The sequence below is a fragment of the Oratosquilla oratoria genome, chromosome 7 (genome assembly GCF_046742065.1).
Source record: "Oratosquilla oratoria isolate Oo_2021 chromosome 7, ASM4674206v1, whole genome shotgun sequence".
NCBI classification, from domain to species: Eukaryota; Metazoa; Arthropoda; class Malacostraca; order Stomatopoda; family Squillidae; genus Oratosquilla; species Oratosquilla oratoria.
Genome location: NC_134783.1, coordinates 35061500 through 35081840, shown reverse-complemented (window position 1 = coordinate 35081840; position 20341 = coordinate 35061500). Strand labels below are relative to the sequence as shown.

General features: G+C 38.9%; 1 protein-coding gene across 1 annotated transcript in view; it reads right to left on the bottom strand.

Annotated features, from left to right (window-relative positions):
• Positions 1-20341, bottom strand: part of LOC143026915 (ileal sodium/bile acid cotransporter-like) — a 37219-nt gene that overhangs the window by 16382 nt on the left and 496 nt on the right. The window lies entirely within an intron of this gene.

Sequence of the window (20341 nt, the reverse complement as noted above, 5' to 3'; positions counted from 1 at the left end):
CCCTATTTCCCAATACCCATTTTTACCCCATCCACCCATCTCATCTTTGGTCGACCCCTCATGTTCACTCCTTCCACCTCTGCCTTCCACACCTCTTTTACTAGTCTGTCTTCACTCATTCTTTCCATGTGTCCAAACCATCCCAATAATCTTTCATCAATCCTATCTCCCAACTCCCTTTCCATCCCCCTTCTCCTCACCTCCTATTTCTCACTCTATCTAGCCTAATAGTCCCTATCATACTTCTCAGGGACCTCATCTCTCATTCAAACTCCCCCTCTCTTCCTTTTTTATATTTCATATATCTGACCCAAACAGTGTTGTCGGCACAATAACTCCTTTATACAATCTCCTCTTAGCATCCATTCCCAAATGTCTATTTCTCATAACACTTTTTAATCCCCCAAGGCATTTACTCGCTTCTCTCATTCCTCATTCTACCTCCACCTCCACCCCTCCCTTTCCCACCACATTCGCACCCAAGTATCTAAAACTATCCACGTCCTCCGGTCTCCCTTGATACTCACTTCCAGCCTGCTGTCACTCTCTCCCCTTGTACATCTCGTCACCTTATACCCACATTTATCTTCAACTTCCTTCTTTCGCACACCTTCCCAAACTCTGTCACTAATCTAATTCTGCCACAAGCGCAGTGACGTCAACAAATAACTGGCTTATCTCCCAATGCTCTTTAATATATATGAAAAAATACTTGTCCAAACAAGTGATACGAAACTTCACAAATACATTTTTTTAAATGAGATCCTCTATCAGATGCAGCCCCGATAACTAAGAGGAGTAAAGTTTTATATGGCTTACGAATCCATGACTATTCTTTAAGGGATATAAGTTAAGTCTGTCCGAATTGTTCGTGTTAAGTCTGTTTGAATTGTTCACCCAAAGCTACCATATTTCATTTTTATTGCTCTTCAAAATCTTACATAATGCCAGCAAGGAAAAATCCTGAAGTAATATCCATTGTAATCTGACAAAACACTTCTAGATGCGTTGCATCGAGTGCACGAAGACTAAATGGATCTAATATATATATATATGTGTGTGTGTATACATATACATACATATATATATATATATAAATAAACAAACACACACATATATATATATTACATAAAGTCTGTTCGTGACCAAAGTTCTGGTGACGTCGCATCGCCATTATTGTGACGTCATGTCGACAGTGTTGCACAAACCGTTGTAAATTTAGAAATCACAAATTTGATGTCATGGAAAAATGCAACATACTGCTCCGACGGTTTTGATTCTTAAATATGCTTTACGAAATTTTGTTGTGATATTTGCGTTGAAAATTGAAGAATAAGAAAAAAGAGAACGAGGAGAAAAAGAAGGGGGTGAAAAATGAGGAAAGACAGGCAGGAGTAGACGCAAAAGAAAGAGGAGAAGAAGAAAGGAGGAGGAAAAGGAGAGGACGAAAGAAAAGGGAAACAGAGAAGAAGAAGAAAAAGAAGAAGGGTAGAAGGAAAAGGAGAAAAAATAGGAAGAGGAAAAGGAAAAGAAGAAAAATAGAAGACAAACAAGTAGGAGAGGAAAATGAAGAACCTAAAGAAAAATTATATCACACACACGTGTGTGCGCATATGTATATAAAATGTGTTTGTATATGTGTATAATTGAAAAAGTTTATGAATTATTTGCTACATATGTCTGCATATATAATTATGTTACCTACATACACGCACACACACACACACACACACAGGTGTGTATGAATATGTATATAAAATGTGTTTGTATATGTGTATACTTGAAAAAGTTTATAAATTATTTGCGGCATATGTCTGCATGTATAATTATCACTGGTGAAAAATGTAGTAACACATTTGTAAATCACAACTAACACCACGGTCGGACTAAAGAAAGAGTTGCGTAAGCAGTTAGTAATCGAAATATATAGTTTCGTCCGACTGTGGTGTTAATTATGATATATAATTATGTTACATACATACACGCGCTCGCACACACACACACACACACACACGATAGGCAATTTATGAATCCCGACTGCCACTACGGAGGTCCGGGTTCGAATCCCGCCTAGGGCTGAAACAATTTCAGTATCGCTGCGCTGCGAGTCGTTACTCCAACTCTCGTGGGCGGGGAGTTGTGTGTAAGGTCACAGCATTACCCATAGATCGGTCATATATGAACTCTGAGCTCTCTTCCGTAAGGGAAATAGCTGTCGATCACGAGTCCAACACGTGATCCAAGACAGTGGTGAATCATACACCCATGCACAACGGATCCCACAACTCTTTGCCCACAAGTGTTGGGGTAACGGGTCGCAGTGAAGCTATGCCGAAATATTTTCCATCCCTGGGCAGGATTCGAATTCTAATCGCAGTGCTACCCGCCGAGAACTGCAGACACGAGGCGTGTGCATGCGTGGGACCCAAAACGGCTCGTCATCGCGGCATCCCGTGTTTGTTTGGCCGACAAAACCTGAACAGCTTCGAACCTTTGACCGATGGAGGGCCTTCCCCGCAGACCAAAGGAAATACTTTAACCCCCCCCCCCCCAACTGCGTGCTGGTCTCGCATTCGCTTAGTTGTTGGTTCGAGACCCGCTCTTCCTTCAGAGTTCCACCAGTAGCTGCCTTAACAACCGCATCATGGGTGGCGGATTCTGGCCCAGTTACTCAGCGCCTTCTGACGTAGATTCCACCTTGAGGGAATGGTTCAGCCATTCGTGGTGGTGGGCATTAGGAGCAGTTAGCATTTATTTTCATATAAAATCTGAACGACAAAATATATGCCATAAATATTAAAGTAAATGAACATGCATGCAGTTTATAGAGGATACGAGAATATAAGCGAACGTATAGCTTTGTTGCGCGATCCGAAATCAGAGTAGAAAAAAAATTTTTTGCATGTGTGTGTGGGGGGGGGGAGGGGCACTAGGAATCTACCTGGAGGTCAAGGGATCGCCAGCCTGGACAAGTTCGGGAACCACTTGACCTAACGACCAGAAACTACTTTCTTATGATGCACCTATTTTTACTCGTACAATTCTTATATCAACAAGTGAATAGCTGACACTATATTTACAGTTTTCTGTAACTATCGTAGCAAGGCCCAGGCGGCGCAATCGGAAGTGTGATTATTTTGTGTCTTCCTAGAAGCGGGTTCGATTCCCTCGCATTTCAGCAATGACTTCCTGCACATCAACTGTCGCTTATAACTCTTATATTTCAAATTTAATAACATTGGCTGCCTCTAAGAAGCACCTCCGGTGTATGTTCCTCATGATACAGGAGCACGATTCTGGGAAATGGCCTGAGCAACAGTTGAAGTGGACAACTTTGTGATTATCTAGTCACGCCTACACCGAACCTGTGCACCCTAGAGTCATCGTTTCTCAACTAGGGATCTACGGACCACTAAGCTTAGGTCTGCAGGACCGAGATTTGAACACGGTACGTTAATCCTGACATTTTTTGGTTCGTGATTACACAATGTGGCCTCAACGAGGTGTACAATTTCAATTTTCTAGTTTTCCCTGACAATAAACACCAATTCCTTTGACAATAAAACCTCTCGTTTACAATTCTTATACACAATTGCAAAACGACTATATCCTATCCAACCCTGTGTCAGTGGCTCCCTTGAATGTGTAAGTCGATGTAAAGGGGTCCACAAACCTTGAAAGGTTAAGAAACACTGGCCTGGACGTCGCCTCAGGCAGGTCATGACTGATTAGCGCTATCTAGGACACGCATGGGCTAGAAAACGTACCTTAAATATAACGTGCCGCCACGGTGTACCTGACTGAGGAACAGTTCCTTCTAAATCTCTCTCAACACTCAAACTTCATCAAAAGTCTTACCATAAATCATATGTAACTAAACAAACAAATAAATACACAAATAAATAAACACAAATAAATAAATTAACGATCTTGTGCTAATTTGGTGAAGTCAATGACACTAATGAGGCTATTATGACACGGATTTCTTGACCTTTCAGTACAAAGTTGGCCCCCTTCCCTCAGGCCCGGGTCAGTAGACGTCTGGACATCGAGGGAAAGGTCAACGTTGTTCAGTTTAGTAAAAGAAACGATAAAAAATGTGTACTAGACTACTCTTTTGGGGAAATCGTCAATCCAATAAACAGTGGTTCTCATTTTTTTTTTTCGCTCTTCGTCGTGCGTCGTCCACGACACGACGTCATACTCTCAAAACCTTGGGCGTCCATGGACGCCTTCACGACTACGACCACGTGTAAAGTCTACAACAACCAATGGTTATTTGAGAACACGACGTCGTGTCACGGACGACGCACGGCGAAAAGTCGATACGTGTGAAACGAGCCTATGACGTGGAACAGTGTTGACGGTATCGAAGTTGCGATGCAGCATACAGCATACAAATTCATTCGGGGGGGGGGGAGTCCTTCGGTGGATTCGGTTTTCTGGTATTTGATCCGTGTAAACAAACCCGAGGCCACTTCCTTTGACTTCAACAAAAAATTCTGTCCGTATATACTAACTCTGAAACGAATTCACATTCACCATTAAATTCATTTGATTATATCAAGTCGTAAGCAAGTAAAAAGATATATCAATATATTTGAGTTCGATATCCAGTTACCTGAGAAGAGGGCATCGTCGCTGCATTGTTGACTAAACTTTACATTCGATCGCCAGGTCAGAGTGACTTCCTCTCTCCCCCTTTATACGCGACGCTTTCTGAACCATAAGGTACTATGCACACACCCTAACTTAACCTAATAACCCCATAAATTGATCAATCAAAAGTTATTAATCCACTTATTGAAAGAAATGGAGAACGGCGTCATCACATGACCCATTTCTCGCCAAAAGCATTAGTTGTGTTCCAGGGGTCAGAAGCAGCGTATTTTGTCTATAATTGCATATAAAAAAATATTATGATGTGCAAATAATTCTTGTTTATGTTTTGTCGACTGAAGCGGTGATAATTGTGTACTGAAATATTCTTTTAAGAAATTTTAAGAGTAATGTTGCTGAGGTCTGTCAGTCTCACTTGCTATTTCTTCAATTGTCCTTATAGAACGAGAAAATCAGCAACTCATCAATCATGCTGTTTACTGGGCCGACAAACTATATATCGGGTTTTCTCATAATTCGAGAGTTGCCATTAATTTCAGTCTTGTACATCCCTACTCAGATCTCTTATCAAATTAAGAAAACGCGCCCAGCAAATCAGATTCCAAAATACATAAATTTATAAAAAAAATAAATAAAAAAAATGACATATCATATTTGCCTCACTTGGATGCCATACATATACTTTGGTGAGTTTCAATTTCTGTATTTTCTTTAATATTATTCCAAGCCACGTATCAACAATACCTTTCTCGTATATAATACCTTCATCTCTTTTCACCATATAAGTAATGAAATATTTGTATCTTCAAATTCCATGCGTTCATCGTGAATACATACACACACACACACACACACACACACACATATATATATATATTATTCAAAGCCACGTATCAACAATACCTTTCTCGTATTATAATACCTTCATCTCTTTTCATCATATAAGTAATGAAATATTTGTATCTTCAAATTCCATGCGTTCATCGTGAATACATATATACACACATATACATACTGTATATACATTATATATATATATACATAATATATATATATATATACATATATATATATATATATATATATATATATATATATATATATATATATATATATATCAAATGACAAATGAGAGATTTTGGGTGGTGGAAGTAAAACGAAGATGATCTCGGAATAGGTTATGCTCTTACGTTATGACCACTTTGGTCTTCTTCAGAGAGTTGTCTACAGAAGGATTTATGGAAGTGCATGTCTTCTCTCTCGGATTTGTGGGCATTTGTCCTATTGTGGATTTCTTTGGCTTTGTTCCTCGTCCTGCAAATTAGACCACTAGGGTATCTCAGTTCTTTGAACATTTTCGTAATGTAATTGAGCTTATTTTCTAAATACACGATACTACAAATTCTGTAGGCTTGAGAGCATCTTCGTTTTACTTCCACTACCATATATATATATGACATATCATATATATATATGTATATATATATTGGTAGGAGGCCATGTTGTATACATGATTTCAAGAAGTTTACAGCGACAATGGCACAAGAGAAACTAAAGCTTCAATATAAACTCAACAACGCCATTGTCGCTGTAGACTTCTTGAAATCACTTTTAATTCCATGCCATCGCAGTCGAGACTGAAGAATCGCTCGATGGAGGCATCCGTTGGAAATTGAAACGTGGACGAGCCGAGGATTCGAACCCAGCTAACCCGTAACAAAGTTATAGTGACTTAAACCAATACGCTTTCAAGAAATAGCATATTGGTTTAAGTCACAGTGCCTTACACTAAGACGCTATCAAGAGATAGCGTATTGGTTTAAGTCACTGTAACTTTGTTACGGGTTATCTGGGTTCGAATCCTCGGCTCGTCCACGTTTCATTATCCAACGGATGCCTCCATCGAGGGATCCTTCAGTCTCGACTGCGATGGCATGGAATTGAAAGTGATTTGTGGTTAAAAAACATATTAATTGATCACTGGTCATATACATATCTATATATATATATTTTTTTTTTTTCACAGGAAACGTGACTTGCACGCCACCCACGCTTGGCCGACTCTTCCCCCGGCTTCCTACAATCCCCACATTTTATAATCTAAATCCAAAATTTTCATTCCAGAACTCCATTATTCTCGACCCTAGCGACTTCGTTAAGCTTTCTTGTGACAATTACTCAACAAATCCTCTGGAATTCGCCATTGTGGAACTAAGAACAGCAGTGGAAAAATTATGAATAACAATAACGGAGCATGTGAGATTTGTATCACTGTAAAATCCTTTCACTGTACCGATTTATCACTTTCCAACGCAAATGCTCGTGTTCTCGGGGAATTTTTTTTACATTTGTAATATATCAACGATTTTATTCCAATTCGGTGATGTACTGGAAAATAAATAAAGAAATCAACAAATCAATAAATAAATGTATTACCATTGGGTACGGTAAAGTTGTCACTGCATGGCTACAGAATAAAAATGTCAAATGGCAACATTGTCATTCTCCTGTTGTTACGTTTGCTCGGTAACTCACATCGCAGAATTCCTTCTTTCCAATTATTTAATTCAGCTGAACCTTAAGGGAACCTCCGTAAAAGGAAGGATTTTTTTTACATATATCTAAGAGGAAATATTGTATTCTGTATTGATAATAAAAAAAAACAGTCAACCGATACATCGTACCTATGGGATGAAGTTGTTATGCAAACAGTAAAACAAGTGGCGCTCTAAATATGACATACACAAATAAATAAAGAAATGTAAATAAAGTGTCTCTGACAAAATAATATTAATGCTGGACTACTTCACGCACTATTCTATTTCCTATCTCAAATATTCTCAAAATCGTGTCTGATGCAACTTTAAAGTCCTTTTCCTCGTATATGAGGATAGGTAATGGGGATGATCCTGATATTATATGCAGTGAATTTTGCAGATAATACCAATAAATAATTTGATTGCACACTTCAAGTTGTTACAAAAGAAGAGTTGCATGTTCGATGCGATTGTGTTCTGAAAAAGTTAACGTTTAGGAAAGAATAATCGTCCCCGCGAAATGTAAAGTAAGAAATAGACATGTCTTAACATTGTGGCTGCTTTGGTATATATAAGAAAAGTCAGGAAGGTAAATAGACAAAAGCGCACACCTGACAACTCTGCAAATATATGTCTCCTATTGTTGGGCATTTGATATATTCCTGTATAAATATTTCTTGCACTAAAACTAGTCTTTATATGAACAGTACGACTGATAGTGTCTGACCTCTGGGTCTGTCAGATTTTTTTCTGCAATAATGTAGAAATAAATAAAGGATATGAAAAATTGTGTAAATACTCGTATTTATCAAATGGGATCGAGTCGACAACGTTAAACGAATCAGGATAACTCCGCCTTTGAGATGATTGATGACAAAGTGGTTAAACAATATACAAAAAAAAAAGATGTAGATCCCCAGAAATTACATATTGATTTGTTCTCTAAATATAGATGTATAATATATTTAAAAATCATCTACGGTGTGAAGAATGTATGAATGAATAATATCTCAGAGGTTTTAACAGGACTTTATGAAATGCAGTGAAATGGACATTGTAACTGTAATACAATATGATATGAATTTTATTACAGGTTGGCCATAAATATTGTTAAGGAACAATAAGTGAAAAAATTCAATATGAACAAAGTAACCAGGAATTACCACGATTAAATCTATATACAAAAATCTAACTTGATCAAATATTAGTCTGCCATCTCAAGCCAATTATTCTATCCATATTTCTCCTTCCTAACAGTTATTAATGATAATCTGGTGACAACTGTAACATGTCAGAACAAAATAAAATCATGTAATGCTTTCAAACCAGCTAGTTAATCTTTTGTCACACAAAACCGAATTAAGTTGACACACATACAGTATATGTACTTAAATATACACGGGCGTTATATATCTGTAAACATAGGTCTTATATAATTAATATATTTTTATATTAAACTAATCATCACCACTCTTTGGTAGTGGAAACAACTGTGGTTCTTTCATACTGCCTTCTCATCTGAAACCATTTGTTTACTGCTACCAACTCTGGATAACGATTTGCATTTGTATGGTTCGTACTTGAGCGTCTTGTACAAATCACCTTCACAATGCAGGAGACCAGGCAGAAAATAAAAGGTGTTGTAGTTTTCATTAATATAATAATAATAATAACAATAACAATAATAATAATAATAATAATAATAACAATAATAATAATAATAATAGTAATAATAATAATAATAATAGTAATAATAATAATAATAATAATATATCTATATAACAAGTGTTTTTCCCCCTTTTTACGCGAGGTAGCCAAACCAAAAGGTACGTAACCACTCCCATAACCCTTTCTTCCCTCTCATCATAATCATTATAATTCTGTTGAACGTCGCGAACTCTCCCTATTAGGAGGCTAGGACGGAGCCCCTTACAGAGGACTTTGTAGAGTGGAATTTAATGAACCATGCCTCTGGTCTAACTCGCTGGTGGCAGGGTACGAACTATCGACACCTCGACCTCCGCCGCAAGTTGTGACGCTCTAATCCGCTCTCTTCCCTGCTCGACAGACATTTCACGGACAACCAAAGGCCCCTTCTTCCTATTCACACACACACACACACTTGAAACAAACCATTCATGAGTTTAAAAGTAAACTAGACACTGCGAGATACAAAGGCGGGACACCACGGGCATAGCTCCCCTTCCCGCAAAATACAACACACACACCACGGCACAGTGGTAGCGTTCACAAGTAAAAACCCAGCGGTCCGAGCTCGAAACCCGCCCAGGGCTGAAATAATTTTAGTATTGCTGTGCTGCGAGCCGTTAATCCAACTCTCGTGGGCGGGGAGTTGGGCGTGTGTGTGTCAGGTCACACCATTACCCATAAATCGGTCATATATGATTTCTGAGCTCTCATACTGGAGGTTAGTAGCTGTCGAGCACGAGCCCAACACGTAATCGAAGACCGTGGTGAATTACACACACACATATCTATCTATATATATACATATACACCCACACATTAATTCCTCATTCTTTCCATGTGTCCAAATCATTTAATCAATTCTCATCTCCATTATCTCGCAACTCCCTCTCCATCCCCGTCCTCTGTTTCACCTCTACATTTCTCACTCAATCCATTTTTGTAACCATTATTGTATTTTTTCAAGCATTTTATGTCAAACACATTTAAGATCCTCCTTCCTGCATCCTTTATATCCCAAGTCGTGGATTAAATCACTCCAGGCAACCCTCTTCTCAAATAGCTATTTTTCATAACCATTTTAATTTCCTCCAGATATTTATTTTGCACCTTTATTCTAAAATCAATTCCCCCTCCTCTCCTGCGTTCACTGCCGCATGTAAAACCAAATACTTAAAAATCCTAACACCCTCTCGCCCTTCGCCATTTACAATAATATCCTACCCGCCACCATCACCATTTTATTATACATCTCTTTACTTTAGCCCATGTTTACTTTCAACTTTCCCCACCCCCCACACACTCTCCCTACCCAAGTCTCACCACCTACTTTGGTCGTTTCTCAGAACCCGGCACACAAACGCAGTGTCACAGCAAACAAAGGGTTCACCTCCCACTTCCCTCTACTCTCACCCACAAATTCTGAACCTGCACTCTCGCATCTGTCTCTTAAACACACACACACACACACACACACACACACACACACACATATATATATATATATATATATATACATACATAATATATACATATATATACACATATACATATATATACACATATACATACACACACATTATATATATATAATCAGGCAGGTTCTCCCTCTGGCATGTAATGTTGTAGATAATAGCATGATGGCAATTAGCAATTTTCGTGTTAATTTATTCAATACAGCGAATAAGTCGTCGTGCACTTGTTCGTTGTACTGAACAAGTTAACAAGAAAATCGCTAATCGTCATCATGCTACTATCTACAACATATGATGATGATATGGTTTAATGTCACAAAATATCCCTATCGGAATGCTAGGTCGGTTCCCCCTTACAGAAGACTTTGTAGCGTGGAATTAATAAAACATGCGCTTGAGTCAACTTCGCCGGTGGCAGTGTTCGATCTCCTCGACCTTCGCCGCAAGCAACGATGCCCTATTGATTATAATAATAATGATTCGGTTTAACGTCGTGAAATCCCCCACTGTACACACACACGTTCACCATAGTCTTGTATCACGTGTTGGACTCGTGATTGACAGCAATTTCCCTCCCGGAAGAGAGCTCAGAGCATATATATGACAAATTTTTCACACTGAATGAGAATCCGATAAGAAACAATGGTCTCAATCTGCCAGGAAATATATTTAATTTGGAAGTGGGTACAAACAACTTCGGCAAGTGTAATATGAATGGAATATACTTCCTTCAGAGGCAGTGCAATGTAGTGCAGTTCGAAGCTTTCTGAATTGATAAACATCTAAGCAAGATGCTGCAATGACTGCAATTTAGCTTACATTATTTGTTTGTTATTATTGGCCCGTTTATTATAATTTGCTTGATTTTCATTTATTAATAGTTACCTGTCAATTTATTATTGTTTACTATTTACCTGTTCGTATATTATTTAACAATACCCAAGCATTTATTTATTTCATCTATTATTATTCATAGTTATATTTTTTATCATTATATATTTTTTTCGCATCCGACCTAGTTATGGACCAAAAGGTCTCCTGTCGGTATGCACCGTCTTTGTAATCTCTTGATCTATGGGTAATGATGTAACCTTACACGCACACGCACCCAACTCCCCGCCCACGAGAGTTGGAACACCGACTCGTAGCGCAGAGATACTGAAACAATTTCAGCCGTGGGCGGGATTCGAACCCGGATCGCCATAGCGGCGCCCGCGAACGCTACCCTCGCGCTATCGAGTATGTATGATTCACTATGATCTTGGATCACGTATTGAACTCGTGATCGACAGCTATTTCCCTCCAGTAAGAGAGCTCAGAGCTCATTTATAACCGATCTATGGGTAATGCTGTGACCTTACGCGCGCACACACACCCAACTCCCCGCCCACGAGAGTTGGAATAACGACTCGTGCAGCGATACTGAAATAATTTAAGCTCTGGGCGGGATTCAAACCCGGACCGTAGTGGCGGCCGCGAACACTACCACCGCGCCATCGAGAGTGTGCGTGTGATTCACCATGGTCTTGGGTCACGTGTTGGACTCGTGATAGACAGTTATTTCCCTCCCGGAAGATAGCTCATGTATGACCGATCTATGTGTAATATTGTGACCCTACGCGCGTACACACACCCAAATCACAGCTCACGAGAGTTGGAGTAACGACTCGAAGCGATACTGAAATAATTTCAGCCATAGGGGGGGATTCGAACCTCGACCGCCGTAGTGTGTGTGTGACTGAAGACCAGAGCTAATTCTGTCTCCGACATCTTAGTAATTTTCTCGATTTTCCGAATGGATTGTTAATAACTCGAAGGGAGGTTAAAGACACGGCTTCCGAGTTCCATGGAGTTATTCGATAGAAGAACATTACACGCAAATATAAAATACAAGCTTTCGGTTGACTCATACAATAATCTTCATGTAAGTAAAAATAAACATACAGATCAGTATTTAAATATGGATATATGGGTATACTAGGAGAGGTAGGTAGAAGCTGGATGTCAGATCAAGGCGGGTGGTAGCTCCGCAATAGCGGGTAGTAGCAGGACATTTGATCACATAAGGACATGCATCCTAGTTGTGTAGCTGTAAAGAAGTAAATGTGTTAGTCTGTATATTGATGATTGGAGTGTATTGCGAGATGTAAACTCTTCCTAAAATATGCAGTTTCTTGTGGTTGTTGCATTAAGTATTTTTGTGCTGTTGACTAGGTCTTGCCTGATAGGTGTTTTATTGTGTGCTTGAGTTATGTGTTATCGTACACGACCTTCATGAGCTTGCATAGCGAGTTTCCTGCCCAGAGGTGGTGATAACACCAATGTTTATCATGAGGCATTGGGGAGTAGTTTACAACTTTCTGGAATTTGTATACCGCATTAGTTTAGTCTATCTAAAGAAATTGCCGTGCAGTAAAACTGCTTCTCATGATAAGGCTAGATACCTTTGTATTTTTGTAATACACTCAACCCTCGATTTGCCGGACTAAAAGGGGGGAAGGCTTGACCGGGAATAGCAAATGTCCGGCAATGGAAAATGTCCGGGGGCCTACCCCCTTGCCGGACTTTACCCTATATATGTCCGGGAAACACAACCCACCCCAGGACTTCACCTCGCATAGCTGTCCTATACTGTCCTGCAATAATATATTACCTTCTACAACATGCACATATACAACATACATATACTATATACAGGTACTGTACTGTTTTTTTATTAGCATTTACTGACTCCACGCGTATGTCCGCCCGCGCTGCCATCTAGTGCGCGATTTGCGAACTTTGTCCGGCGCGGTAGTTTGAAATCGACTCGTCCCGGACTTTTTTACTTTTTTTGACCCCCCGGACTCTTGTCCGGCAAATCCGAAATCCGGCAGATGGAGGTCCGGCAAATCGAGGGTTGAGTGTAATATGATAATAGCCGTGTCGTGTGTGTTGGTGCATGGAATGCTGCGTGCAATGATTTCTTTCAGAATGCGTTCGTCTGTTTTGTATCCAGGTGTAATTTGATTTTTGTAATAGATTGTGTATGCAGAAGATATGTTGTTTTGTCCGTGTTGTGTTATGGTGCGGGTGATGAAGATTCTCGTTTCATTGTCAATGATGGATTTAAAAAAAAACGTTATTAACAAGTTGACACGCGATACTTCAAGGTGGACATTTTTCCAAGAGCAATTCAAAGGATTACAAAGGCGGAGCAAGCCGACAGGAGACCTTTTGGTCCATATCTAGGTCGGATGCGAAAAAAAATCATAATAATAAAATAATGAATAAAAACTATAATAATGTAAATAACAAATGAAATACATAGATAAATGCATAGGTATAGTTGAATAATAAACAAACAGGTAAATAGTAAATAATAATAAATTGACATGTAACTGTAAATGAAAATCAAACAGACAAAGGATAACAAAACAAAAACAAACAATATAAAATAAATTATAATCATTACAGCTATGCCCGAAAGACAAAGTTTATACCGTTGGGGGCACTCACTTGCGGCATTCAGACATCTTCCAGTGTCAGCCTTCTTCCTGTAAACAGTGGTCTTGTATGTGTTGTTCTGAGAATGGATGCGGACGTCGAGGAAAGGGATCTTGTTGTATGAGTTCGTAGGTGAAATGTAATACGGAGTCTGTTTCCATGGCTAGCTTTAAGTCTCTCAGTTGGAAATCAATCGTAACTTCAATTAAAATGTCGCCGACATATCTACAATAGGTGAAGGGTTTTAAGTCAAGGTCTTGTAACACTGTGTTCTCTGGGTTGCGCACGTAGCAGTCGGCAAAATTCCACCCTAATTAGGGTGACCCCATGGCGCCACCTTCCACTTGCAAGTATAGCTGCCCTGTGGGGCTTCTAAACGGAACATCTGTCGTGCAGGCAAGAAGCAGATTCTTCATAATACTTCCCACCTCTCCATAACTCAAGCAAGCAGTGACAGTTGCTGATATGTATGTTTATTTTTACTTACCTGAAGATTGTATAAGTCAACCGAAAGCTTTTATCTAACGTTTTTGTGTGATGTTCTCTTGTCGAAAAATACCATAAAAATCGGAAGCCTTGTGTTTAACCTTCCTTCGAGTTATAAACAATCCATTCGGAAAATCGAGAAAAATCACTAAGAAGATAGTGGATACAGAAGTAGCTCTGGTCTTCAATCAAACCTGTCCACATAAGAACTTACTGCCCATTTATACATACATACCAAAGGCTTTTTCCTCCTACACGGGGGGTAGCTAAAAAGAAAACGGCATAGAAACCACTTCCACCCATTCCATTTCCTATATATTCCACTCCCCTCCACCCTCCCTCATATCTTGGCACCTCCTGGATGACGGGTCATCCCTGCATCCTGTCCACCGCCCTGGGTCAGAAACAGTGTCGCAAGACACAGCACATCCACAGCAAGGCCGCTTCATAAAATCGGTGACCCACCCCTCTCCGTCCCCTCATGCAGAAAAGGATAAGACGGGGAGAAATCCCTTCGGGCTGCGTCAATTTTTTCTTATACATACTTCCTCACCCCCCATCCCCTACCCACTCCCCCTCATGCATCACAGCATCATCTATACACAACCCCTCTCCATTCACCCCTATCTTCTGTCCTCTCCCGTCCTTCCTCTACAGACATTCCTCTCTTTTGTAAAGCCCCTTTCACCCCATCCATCCATCTCATCCCAGGACGCCCCCTCACATCACTCCTTCCACCTCTGCCTTCCACACTTCTTTTTACTAATCTTTCTTCACTCATTCTTTCCATGTGTCCTAACCATCCTAATATTCTTTCATTAACCCTATCTCCCTGTTCCCTTTCCACCCCTGTTCTCCTCCTCACCTCCTCATTTCTCACTCTATCCAGCCTAATAACCCGTATCATATTTCTCAGACATTTCATCTCAAACACCTCCTCTCTTATGTTCCATGTTTCTGCCCCGGACAATGCTGTTGGCACAATCACTCCTTCATATAACCTCCTCTTAGCATCCATTCCCAGATGTCTATTTCTCATTAGATTTTTCAATCCACCAAGCCATTTACTCGCTTCTCTCAATCTACATTCTACCTCCAACCCAACTCCTCCCTTTCCTGCCACATTCGCACCCAAGTATCTAAAACTATCCACTTCCTAGTCTTTCACCCTTCATGCTCACTTCCAGCCTGCTGTCACTCTCCCCCTTTGTACATCTCATCACCTTACTTTTACCCACATTTACCTTCAGCTTGCTTCTTTCACGCACCTTCTCAAACTCTGCCACTAACTTCCTCAATCCCTCCTCTGATCCTGCTACATGCGCAGAGTCGTCAGCAAACAACAACTGGCTCACCTCCCACTTTTCTCAATTTTCTTTAATCACCCATCCATGTAAAGATTGAACAGGGCGATATAACACATCCCTGACGAAGTCCTACCTTTACCTCATTCACTCTCTCCATTTATAATCCTAACACAAGATCTACTACTCTGATAAAAACTATTGACTGCTCTTAACGGCTTTCCTCCTATCCCATATATCTGCAATACCTCCCACAGTGCCTTCCTGTCTACCCTGTCTACCTTTTCCTATAGCTTTCTCACATATCTGTCTTACCACAAAATCTGATCTACACAACCCCTACATGTCCTAAACCCACACTGTTCCTCACAAATTACTCCCTCTGTTCCTCTCCTAATCCTCTCAATCAAGACCCTCCCATAAGCCTTCCCAACTACACTCAACAAACTGATCCCTCTGAAACTACTACGCTCACACTTGTCCCCCTTCCCCTTGTAAAGCGGAACTATACAGGCACTCCTCCAGTCCTCCGGCACTCTACCCTCTCTTAAACAAACATTAAATAACCTCGCCAGCCAGTCCACCATAACTGTACCCCCTTTCTTCAGACATTCTGCATGGCATCTATCCAGACCAGGTGCCTTACCTGCTCTCATAATCTTAACAGCTGCTTTCACTTTATCCTTCCTTATTTCTCCTCCATTTTCCTCACTCACCTCTCATTTTCTTAGCGCTTCCTACTGCAATTACCTTTCCCTCCCTACCTTCCTTCACATTTAGCAACTCCCTAAAATACTCTGCCCACCTTCCTCTAACTGCCTTCTCTTCCATTATCATCTCTCCATCTGCACCTTTTACCTTTTCTTCTCTACTTGATTCGCCTCCTCTTTCTCTTTTAATTTCCTTCTAAAACATCTTTTTATTGCTTTCAAAAATTGCTGTCATATATATATATATATATATACATATATATATATATATATATATATATATATATATATATATATATATATATATATATATATATATATATATAATCCCCCTCTGCCAGCATGGGTGATAAGGCGTATATTGCTGTCAAGTTGACGCATTGTCTCGATTCGCTATTGCAGCAACACCTCTGAAATGATACAATAACACCGCCACTAGACTCCACGATGGAGTTCGAACACTGACAGGTGACGGCGCTGGGAAAATAATTCCAATCCTCATCTATTCTAGAAGCTATATATATATATATATATATATATATATATATATATATATATTTTTTTTTTTTTTTTTTTTTTTTTTTTTTTTTTTTTTTTTTTTTTTTTTTTTTTTTTTTTTTTTTTTTTTTTTTTTACCTAACGACATCTCACACACACATTTGTACCTCAATACGCAATGCCATCGTTCGCAACCGATACTCCAGCGGGGAGTTGGATGTGTGTAAGGTCACAGCATTAGTCATAAATCGTTCATAGATGAGCTCTCATCCAGGAGGGTAATAGCTGTCAATCACGAATTCAACACGTGATCCAAGAACATGGTGAATCACACACACACAGGCACACGGCACCCTCTGTGCCAATGTATTCCACTGAAGAGGTCTGCCGTTAGAAGTCATAGTAAATAATCTTTCATTTCTCCATTGTTATTTTTCTCTCCGAAAGTGGTACTTTTCCATGGAGTTTACATTATGTTTCTACATTTCGCTGGAGTGATATAGGTACAGAATAAGAGGGCTTCAATGAATAGTATGTGAGGAAGAATGGTATTTTGTCAGCAATAACCAGATCTACCTTGGCGGTAGTGCTGGGCAAATACCGCCAATTTCAATATCGAAATTATTGGTGAACAACAATACAGTTACCGAAATTACCGATAGTTTACCGGTAAAAGACTCGTGAGGTAGTAGTGACGTCACAAGTTCGAGTCGAGTTAGAAAAATCAATGTTTTTACAAAGATTACAAAGGATTACAAAGGCGGAGCATGCCGACAGGAGACCTTTTGATCCATATCTAGGTCGGATGCGAAAAAAAAATCATATTAATAATAAAATAAAAAATAAAAAATATGATAATGTAAATAACAAATAAAATACATAAATAAATGCATAGGTATAGTTAGATAATAAACAAACAGGTAAATAGTAAATAATAATAAATTGACATATAACTAATAATAAATGAAAATCAGACAGAAAATGATAAAACAAAAACAAATAATATAAGATAAATTAAAATAATTACAGCATCTTACTTAGGTATTTATCTAAATGATTCTTAAAGCTTCGAACTGAACTACATTGCACTACCTGTGCAGGAAGTTTATTCCATTCATTAACTACACGGTTGGCAAAGTTGTTTCTACCTACTTCTAAATTGAATCTATTTCCGGACAGTTTGAGACCATTGTTTCTTGTCTGATTCTCATTCAATGTGAAAATTTTGTCACTTTTGATGTTGTCAATTCCCTTTAAAATCTTAAAGACCTGTATCAAGTCACCTTTGAGTCTACGCTTTTTTAGGGAAAACAGATTCATATGTTTTAGTCGATTTTCGTATGATTTATTTTTGATATTTGGAATCAGTTTTGTGGCTCTCCGTTGTACTTTTTCCAGTCTGTCAATGTCTTTAATGAGATTCGGTGACCATACGGAAACAGCATATTCCAAATGTGGACGAACTAACGATTTATATAGCTTGTTAATGAGTGATGGACTTTTGAAATCAAAAGATCGCGCAATCAGTCCTAGAATCTTATTTGCTTTCTCAGAGGCTGAAATACACTGCTTGGATGATTTGAGGTCGTTACTGATAATTACGCCGAGATCTTTTTCACTATCCACTTTTGTTAATGAATTTCCAAATAACTTGTAATCGTGCTTACTGTTATTTTTACCTATGTGCATTACCTTGCATTTACTTGTGTTAAATTTCATTAGCCACTTTTCAGACCATTGCTGTAATTGATCTAAATCTTCTTGAATATCTAATTGGTTTGAGTGATCATTTGCCACTCCGCACAGTTTTGTATCATCAGCAAATTTGGAAACAGTAGATTTTAGTCCATGGTCTATATCATTTATATATACTATGAATAGAAGTCTAAATTTTTAGCATTAAAACCGTTTCTTCGGCACTTTCTTTAATTTCTCAAAAAAATTAATGTTATTTCTGTAATCAGCATACGAAACTGTACACCACACACACACACACATACACAAACACACAGCTCTCTTCCGGGAGTGAAATAGGTGTCGATCACGAGTCCAACACGTGATCCAAAGACCAAGGTGACCAAAGTGAATCACACACACACACACCTGTCCAGGGCTGAAATAATTTCAGTATCGCTGCGCTCCGAGTCGTTACTCCAACTCTCGTTTGGCAACACGCGGATTTTGTTTTATGAAACTTTCACAATTAATACAGTTTCGTATGCTGATCACAGAAATAACATTAATTCTATTGAGAAATTAAAAAGAGTGCCGAAAAAAAACCTGTTTTAATGATAAAAACTTATCGAGACCTTAGCGGTACATACTTGCTTAATGATAAAAGTTTAACCGGTAAAATTAGCGAGGCACTGGGCCTGTCACCACCGTCACTCATTACCACCAAGCCGAGACGTGCTTACCGCTCTCTGAGTGTTATGGTATAGCTTATCGAGTTATCGGTTAACGAAGCTTTACCGGTAGCAGAATTTTTGTCGGTAAGCTATCATTAAGTTTGTTGCCGATAAAACCGGTAATTTCACCGGTAGCTGCCCACCACTACTTGGCGGTAATGTCGCACCGAAGTACAATAAAGGAGCGAGCTAAGACAGGTAGTAGAACGAAGTTACAAGTGATCTCCAATCTTAAAAGAATAAAGAGTAAAACTGATTCGTAGGGTTGGCATTGAACTCCCTCAAATACCGACTGCTAATGTCATCTAAAAATCCAGAATAAATAGTTTTATTATTTTGCCAAGTCCATCTTCAATGCATTCCTTGATAATAGATAAATAAATAAGAATAAAAAATAAGATTGTTCTGCACTAGAGATTATGTTTGCTCACAGATTCCTAAATTTCTTGAGGTAACTTCAACACTGAATCAGTTCAATATGCTGGTTGGCTCATCTTGGGTCGGTAGACTCGAAAGGTCCTGAGAGTCACGGCTTTATACGCTACATCAATATCGTGAAATGATAAATCCATTTAATAATCCTCGTTGTCTAGACACACAAATGAAAAAAACAAACACCAAATGCTCTTGAATAATATGACTTGTTTCTATTCCATTGCGGCTACAGAGAAGAGTCGTTTTATTTTTAAGAATATGAATGTACAGATATCCAGGACCCGTCGGCGCACAGCAGCAGTACTTTATTAAACTTTGTTCGCTTTACGCAGTAAAAGTGCATGGAAACTAATCATTCATGGTTAATTGCTGCTAAAGTGATTACGAGTTTGAGGTTGGTGATTTGAAAGGGACAAGGTTTATAGCTTGACAACTTGACATAGTTATATGTCAATTTATTATTATTTACTATTTACCTGTTTGTTTATTATTTAACTACACCTATGCATTTATTTATGTATTTTATTTGTTATTTACATTATTATGGTTTTTATTTATTTATTATTTTATTATCAATATGATTTTTTTTCGCATCCGACCTAGATATGGATCAAAAGATCCGCCTTTGTAATCCTTTGTAACTTGTTGGACAGTTTTCAATACACAAAAACTGGA